Below are 9029 nucleotides of genomic sequence, written 5' to 3'. Positions count from 1 at the left end.
CTTTTGATGTATATTCTCTATCGACAATCTCTTTTAAAAGAAATTTCTTCTAAAAGAGATTGAGAGAAGAAGTCTAGGTTAGGACCTACATGGATTTTATAAGTTTTAGTGGAAGACTGCAAGTCTAGATCAATTAATTAACTAGACTAGAAAAGATAATGAAGATAAGATTAAGAAATTAAATATGAGTTTCAATTAGTAGCTTTCGTATGTTGCTGCCAAGACGGCTCTCATTGAGGGGTTTATTGACTATCATATTTGAAGGCTACTACAAACAAGGATTCCACCAACTAACGTAATCATCATCTCCATTGCTACCACCAAGATCTGGTATGACCACGAGGCTCTAATCTATTGCCGCCAAAATCCAACTTGATCATTAGATGCCTTATAACTAGTGTTAATGAGGTCGGCAAAGATTCAAGTCGGACCTGTAAGATCGGTCTAAGATCTCCACCGGTCAAGCTCTGAGCTAAAAGTGAAGTGGTCAGCTATCCCGGTCATGCTCCCTAACCTAAAATAAGAATGAATTTAAAGTTCACTTGCCGGGTTTGTCGGATGGAGGACCCTCCGAAACCTAAGTCTGGTAGGAATTTTGGAAAAACAACAAAAACTTGAAAAAGAGAAATGATAGCATGAGTGTAGAAAATGTTAGAAGAATATACGTGAGGTCCTTCGGGTGCTGATGCTACTTATATAGGCAAGGGGGGTCAGCATCTATTACTGAGTAAGGCGGTCATGCTCCCTAATCACTTAGTATATACCCATGCATTATAAGCCCATAGTTGTGCCCGCACGTTGCGCTGGCACAATGCACAAACGGGGGGTAATTGCATGCGATCGTTGGCCAAGCTGTAACAACGGGCTATTGGAGAGCATTTAAATGGCATCATTATGATTTTTAATGAGGGCCATACGGCAAACTTCTATTAGTCAACACGTCTACGTCAATAGAGGTCGGTTCCAAAGTATATCATCCAGAATCTAATAGAGTTGCACAAAATTCACTACATAGAAGAGAGATGCATGAAGTGCACTTTGAAAAAAAGAAGAAGCTTTATTCAGTGTTCAATAATCAAAACTGAAAACGTTAGGGATGGGTTCCTAACATCCATAGAAATCATCAATCTAAATGGATATAGTTTTTTCTTCTAAAAAAAGATAATAACATAAATAAATTTTAGGTTCCATAAGACTTTCAAATAAGATAATGAGTGTTTCTAGAATAGAAAAGTAATCAAAAATCAAAATATAATCATCAATTCATCAAACCACACAACGACTTTTTTGTGATCAAGTAGAACTTTGTCAATAACATGTTAACACCATAAGGTTTTAATAAAATAGTCATCATTTCCTTGTCTGGGCTCCGATTAAGATGGTTCAAAATATGTTGGAAAGCTAACTCGATGCTAGACATTCTAGAAGTAGTTTCAACTAGCATCGACTACAATAATATTATTTTTGATCCATCATTAACTCGTCTATAGATTTAAGTTCCCTGGACAAATACATGAAGCCCAAGCTCTTGTAGAACAAGATTTAAAAGCACAAAGCAACAAAATTTTATGAGTGTTTACGAATCACACTTTCCATATTTGTTTATCACACAAGAGTTTTGGCACGGTCAACATCCCCTACAATTTTTAACCCTAGTCAACGCCAAGCTACTTGAGATAATAAAATGACCAAATTACCCTTCGGTTCATGTTAGGCAACCACGCCACCCTCGTCTTCTTTTCGCTGTTCTCCCAACCTCGCCAACCTCGCTGGCCGGCAACCCATCCCTGGTCGACCCCCCTGCGTCGGTGCTCCCCCGTCGCCAGCTCTCCTTCCTGGGCGATGGCTCGTCGAGGAGCTTTCAACAATGATCTCTCTTCTTCCCTCTCTCTTCTTTAGAGGTTTGATGTCCTCCCACTTTGATCTTTGTTGGTTTTTTTTTGGTCCTTTTCGATGATCAGGTGGAGATGAGCCCTTGAGATGAGCCCGCCGTGGTTGGTGTTGTTGGTAGGTCAGTCCCTTCCCAGAATCTTCTTCTCGGTATAAAACCTACGAATGTGGTCGAGTACTTTTTATGTGTCAACTCATTTTATGAGCTGCACCCCTTCCTTACATGGATCCTTTATTAGGCTGGAATATATTGTTCTTTCACCAACATCTACTATGAGACCCTACAGAGTTTCTTCTCAAAAGGATGGTTTTTCTGAAAACTTCTATGATATTTCCTCTCAAAAAAAAAAAAAAAATCTTTGCATATACTCCATGCTTTGTCTTTTTATTTTACCTTGGGTGATCTCTAGGACATCTCAACAGGAGAAGTGTCTAAAGCAGAGAAGGAAATTAGAGAGGTAAGATGTTTGGAAACTCAAAACATAAGACACAAGCAGCTAACCCTTGATATGCAGGGTTTCTGTTTGAATCCTCTTCGAAATCCAACCGTAGCTAAAATAATTATCATGTTCTATTAAGGCACTAAAATCTAGATCCCCATAGATCATCATATAGAAAGATAGCTAGACTAATATACAACACATTTCTGATGGCTTTATAACTTGAGCAACTCAAGCTATAAGTAAATTAAAACCTTCTTCCCTGACATACAGTAGGTAAGCACCTAATTATCTGATTTGATAGTGATCCTATATTTACATTTGAATAATATGTGATTTTGTTCTCTTGTGAGTTTAATCCCATGTCACTTATATGTGGCTGTTTCCTTCACATTGTGCATGAAGTAATCAGCAAGGAGCAGCTTGCAAGGGACTGTGACAGGTTGCGATTTTTTTCGATGGATGTGATCTTATACTTGGATGTGGGCTTTGATCCCTTGAAACTTATGTTAACAATTGGATCTTTTGGCTATGGTACTGTAGCTGGATGCAGGGTTTTGATCTTTCGAAACTCATGTGAACAATTGGTTGTTAAGATAATCTTTTTATCTAAACAGTCAGAGTCATTTGTCCTGTGCAATTTACTAGAGTGTAGTTCGTGGTGTGAACACCTTGTTATGTTGAATGTGCTTGTGAGTGGTTTGGAATTAGTTTGTATTTGTAACTATAATGTCAATGGTTGCGAACAATTTATTACAATGCGAGTGGCTCCGATCGACTCACATTGCACGAGTTTCCGAATAGGTTGGACGTTGCATGAGTTTATTAGAATGTAACCAAAATACATTGCATGAATGGAGGGGCTATTCCTTCTCTTGTTTCGATTGTTCTACTAGCTCCTCTTTGGACAGGCCTCAGAAAGGAACCAGGTAAGCAAGCACCACCTCTTGCCATATGTCACCACTTCCTATTAACAATACCAGATTCAATTGGTTCTATAACAATATTGAAATGGCCGTAACACTCTCTCACCCCGGTATCACTTGATGTGGTCCACTCAGCTAAGGCCTATCTCCAAAAGGTCTCTAGGTGACCTACATCAACATAGCATCAATCGATCGGTCGTCCATGCAAAGCAAGCTTTGAAACTGGTTATATTTGAACAATTGGTGATTTAGTTGTACCTGGAAAGGGCTTTGAAACTACTTGTATTTGAGTTGCTTTGAAGCTATGTTATGCATTGAATTCGAACAGGGTTTGGAACTGGTTGTATTTTAATTACTTCGAAACTCTGTTATAGGCTATGCTTGAACAGGGCTTTGAAATAAGTTGTATTTAAATTGCTTTGAAACTGTGTTACAGATTCTATCCAAAAAGGCTTCTGAAGCTTGCTTGAAATTGGAATGAAGTACACTTTGGACTTACTTTCATATAAGTTGAATGCTGTTTGGTGAATCACCTCCAAACATATGACTTGTTTTGTTATATGTTCCACAAAATAGGTGCTTGGAAGGCATTTTGCTGAATTATTATGCACTCAATAAATGCACCTCTGGATTCAACTAGCTTGGAAGGCATTTTCTTCAAGCTAGTTAACCACTTGCCACATTTCTAGAAGAAATGCAGTTTTAATTACTCCAGATGAACAATATATGACCAGATTGGAGAACTTAGAGAATGCTCCATTGTCCTTTTTTATCTTTTCATAAAGAATTTACAGCAAATACCCAAATCTCTAGAACAGAAATTTGTACATATGCTCATGGCATGCAGCTTATAATTCGACCTATTTCTTCAGAGCAACTACTGCATTTTTGGCATTCTCTGGCACAGGCAAATTTACTAAAGGAATGTGGATGAGGAGGAGATTCGATTTAACTTCCACAAGCAAACCTCCCTTTCTTGTTCGCAGAGGACAGCAAGTGTAAAGCCAAAGCTTCCAGACTTTAGGCCGGCATCCACTTGACTCTTAGGGCTCGTTTGGTTCGCGGGAAGTATTTTCCCTCCTAGGAATATGATTCCTGGGAATCAGATTCCTAGGAAGAGAATACCTAGGAAAGTACTTTTGGCATGTTTGGTTAACCATGGGAAAGTGACAAATTTCCAAAGTGTTTATGTTTGGTTGACCATCCACTTTCCTAGGAAAGTTATGTATAATTCCTATTATGCCCTTAATAAAAATTATGTCTTTAATGCCTCTTTAATGCTTCTTTAATGCTGAAGGGTCCTTTTGGGAAAAAAATAAAAAAGGAGTGATTCCCACCTCATGGGAAAGTAACTTTTCCATGTTTCTCATGGGAAAGACTTTCCCATGAAATGTGGGAATCATATTCCCATGGAAATACAACTTTCCCATCTCTCTCCTTTGAAAACTCCAACCAAACAAGAGGCATTTCATTACTTTCCCGTTGACCACACTTTCCCCCCTCCTTTTCCTGCGAACCAAACGAGCCCTAAAGCATTTGAACTGGGTCATCACAATTTTTGTCTCTACTCAGCTACTTGGACTTAATTCAAAAGAGAATGAGAAGAAAATACTTGCTAATACTCAAATCATGATGAATCCAATTGATTCTAGTGAGGTTTTAGAGCTACTTAGCAGAAGACCAAAAGGCAAGATTAATTTATTAACTAAACTAAAAGAAGGTAATAAAGAAATCTAGGATTAAAAAAGCAAATAAGAATTTTAAAATCTAAAGGAGGGCTGGAATTGAGATATCTAAGGATAACTAGGAGCTTTCTCATCTCACTACTCTTATCATCAACAAGGACATTATCAAATGTTGCCTTCGAAGTGTACCACAATTAAGAATTCCATCAATTGACCTTGTCATTGTCTTCAATATCTGCCAGGATTGGACAAAATCCACCATGTAGAAGAGACATAAGAAGTGCATGTAGAAAAAAGAAGCTTTATTCAATGGTCAATAATCAAAGCTGAATAAATGGGAGTATTTACAGAGATGGGTTCGAAATACCCATAGAAATTCGAGTTCTATACAGATGTAGTTTTTCTAAAAAGAAAATAAAAGATAATAATAACACAATAATTTCTAGGTCTTGTAGGACTTGTAATTAATTTAATGTGTTTTTAGAACAGGAAAGCAAGAAAAGTTGATCAAAAATCGCAAAAAAAACCTTTAAATTTGTCAAACCATGGAATGCCATTTTTGCACTTAAGTTCAACTTCATTAGCATAATAGGTCTTCAATAAAATATTCGCAACTTCCTCGTTCAAGCTCCAATTGTGATGATCCAAGATGTGAGAAAACTAACCCGATGCTAGATATTTATAGAAGTGGTATCAACTTGAAATTCAATTTGTATGGACTAAATGATATCATTTCTGACCTATTATTGGTTCATTTATAAACTTAAACTCATTAGACACTTGTGAGTCAAGTGTCATCTTATGTTTTTCTTCATTGAGTCCTAGAGAGAACAGTCTCTTCTCCTTCTTAACACAGTTTTTTTAGAATATGGCGCTTAAATTTTAATCAGTAATATTTCCTCAAAGGGTAGGCAGGTGCACCAAATTATATGATACTGAAGCTAAATAAGGGATTTAATTAAAAAATGTATGTATTCGCATACTTTTAATAGCTTATAAAAGTTATGAATAGAAATGATTTAAGTGGTTAGCCTTCTTGCTGTTTGATATGCAACTCGGATCTATATACAAGCAAAACTTTTCCAAATTTAATCAAAATTTAAGAAGGATGGCCCTATCAGTATTAATCCCTTGATGACCAAAAGTAATGAGGAAGGGTGCAAATTTTTCACTAGCTACTGAAAAGAATGTAAAATCTAGATTTCAGAAGGGGCAATTACCTCCCTCGCTTTGCAAGTGGTAACTTATATGGATATATAGGCAAAGCTTTTTTCAAAAGTTAACAGAAATAATTTAAAATTTAATGAGGATGAGTTATTGGGATTTATCCCCTTGATGACCAAAAAGGAGGAGAGGTAAATCTTTTGCTGACTATTGGAAATATGGTCAAATCTGAAATTTTGTGGGTGCAATTGCCCCCCTCACCCTTATTCGATTCTACTAGTATTAGCGGTTAAGATTACTTTAGTGAAATATATTGACAGATTCTTATCAAAAAAAAAAAAAATACACTTGTAGATTTGAAGATGCTGATATCAAGAAATAAAGTTATTGTTAACTTATATTAGGACATAAAAGCTGTAGAAATTTATACTACATATTATGATGGAAAATAAGCCTCATGATATGGTGCAATTGGAATAGTCCAACTCAAAACCAACGTGACGAACCAAGTCCATCTTGATCGAGCCGAGAAGCAGGACGAGCAGACCAAATGACCTCTGAGGTGACTTGTCATCTAATGAAAAACACCACAACTCGGATGGATATTTTTTAACTTGGCGCCTGCCATTAGCTGATCTGAACCCTCTCGCCTTAGCAGCCGGTTTTCCTGCTTTGGGCGAAAGGGCTTTTCCTCCATCAAATCTTTAGGCGATTACAATGCAATTCCAAGCAGTTACTACACAAATTCAGTTTGTTGAGTCGCAATTCATAGAAGATTTGAGATTCTACGGCTATAAATAAACTCGGAGACCCTCTACGAAAGGTTAGAATAATAATCAATCATCCAATTCTTTACAACAACTAAATCCCAATAAAAATGATACTCTACTTTTCTTCTTCCTTATCTCTCACAAAAAAGTTTTATCTAACTCAGCACTAGAAAGCTTAATCGCAGCCAATCTGGTAAGCTCTCCAATCTTATTCGTTGCCTTGCAGATTCACGCAAGTACAACCCAAATCATCGATACAGGGAATTGGCGGCAATATTACCCAACTCCTCTAGAGCAAGTTCACTTATACACATAAACAATTCATTTAAAATAGTAAAGGTACTATCATTGATAAATAGTATTGTGGGTGTGGTACCGAATTTAGTCCCATACCGACTAGGCAGAGAAAAGGTCTGTGCCTTATAAGGAGGGGAAACCTCTTTCCTCATGAGGCGCCTTTTGTGGGGCAAAACCGTGCGGGTATCCCCCGTCAGCGCTGGACGCGCGGGCCGGAAAAAATTCTCTCCGTAGCGCTGGACGCGCGGGCCGGAGTCCCAGAGCGGACAATACCTTGTGGGGGACGCGGGTCGTTCTCTGTCGTCAGTTGGTTGGGACTGTGCTGTTGTCGGGTCAGAAGGCCTGCAACAGATGGCGCGCCAGGTAGGGGCCGCCCCTACATAGAAACTCTTCCTGGGCCTGGGGGGCTGCGTCGGCTCAGGTCGGCCTAAGATCTTTCCGCTGGAGGGGGCTATGTTGTGGGTGTGGTGCCGAATTTAGTTCCATACCGACTAGGCAGCGAAAAGGTCTGTGCCTTATAAGGAGGGAAAATCTCTTTCCTCACGAGGCGATTTTTGTGGGGCAAAACCATGCAGGTATCCCCCGTCAGCGCTGGATGCACGGGCCGAAAAAAATTTCTCCCGTAGCGCTGGATGCGCGGGCTGGAAAAAATTTCCCCCGTAGCACTGGACGCGCGGGCCGGAGTCCTAGAGCGGACAATACCTCGTGGGGACGCGGGCCGTTCTCTGTCGTCAGTTGATTGGGACTATGCTATTGTCGGGTCGGAAGGCCTGCAACAAATAGCAAGTTGATCTCCTAGCATTCTTTGTAAACTCAAACACAAATATCTGAAGGGACCTTGATAGCTCGGGACATTTGGGGTTTCGATTCTGCTTCGGCAGTTTCCCATACGGTGTTTTTCAGCTGGGAGCCCCTACCTCCGAGTTTCCTCAAGGTCAACTTTGATGGGTCTGTCCTGGATGATGGCTCTCGGGGAGGCGCGACTTTTGTTATTCGGGACCCGTCTACCAAGGTTGTGGCTGCCGGTGGTAGTCATTTATTTGACACTTCGGTTCCGAGTGCGAAGCTGAGAGCAGCCTGAGCGGGCCTTCGCCATGCCCGGTGTGTCTTACAGGCTAGGTCCATCATCCTAGAGGGTGATTCAGCCACCGTCATCAGTTGGATCCAGGGGGTCCAAGGGGTGGCGGTAGTGATCATCGTTTGCTCCGTAACATTTGGGCTATGGTGAGGGATGGATGGGCCTTTCAGGCCAAGCATATTTACCGTGAAGGTAATGGGGCCGCGGATTGGGTAGCTGCGTATGTAGCTTGTCACTTCGGAGGCATCTTGTGGAGTGATGATGGGGAGTTGCTCTTAGCACTTCGAGGTATCCTATTTTTTGACTTTATTGGGTGTATCCATTTCCGTCAGGTATGATACACCCGTATTAGACAAAAAAAAAAAAAAAAAAAAACATAAATATCACTTTCAAAATTTCTGATAAGAAGATTAATTCGCACATGGAGAAGGTGGAAAGAAACTTCCCCCTGTCGACCTTCCCCAGATATTGGCTGATGCAAAGAGAATCTGGTTCTTCTTTTCCGTGCACGTGCGGTCGGGAGTCCAACGCTCAAAAGCATCATCGTGCACATATCTTGATGGCGTGATGCTCGGAACAGCCAATCCCACCGTCCAATCTGTACACGTTTCATACATCCGTCATGACGTACACGTACTCACCCTCATTATGAGGTCCTGATCAGTATTGCAGTCTTGCACCGCATCAGTTCCCGTAAACGGAAACATACAACCAATGGTATCTCTCCACGTGTCCGTCCCATCCTGACCGCTGCTTCGCGTGCCTGTCTGAAGTCCGCT

This window comes from Phoenix dactylifera, chromosome 3, assembly GCF_051530095.1.
Source record: "Phoenix dactylifera cultivar Ajwa chromosome 3, Ajwa_hap1_PhDact_Kaust_v1.1, whole genome shotgun sequence".
In the NCBI taxonomy this organism is placed as follows: domain Eukaryota; kingdom Viridiplantae; phylum Streptophyta; class Magnoliopsida; order Arecales; family Arecaceae; genus Phoenix; species Phoenix dactylifera.
The sequence above is the reverse complement of the archived record's forward strand: the minus strand, read 5'-3'. Positions refer to the sequence as shown.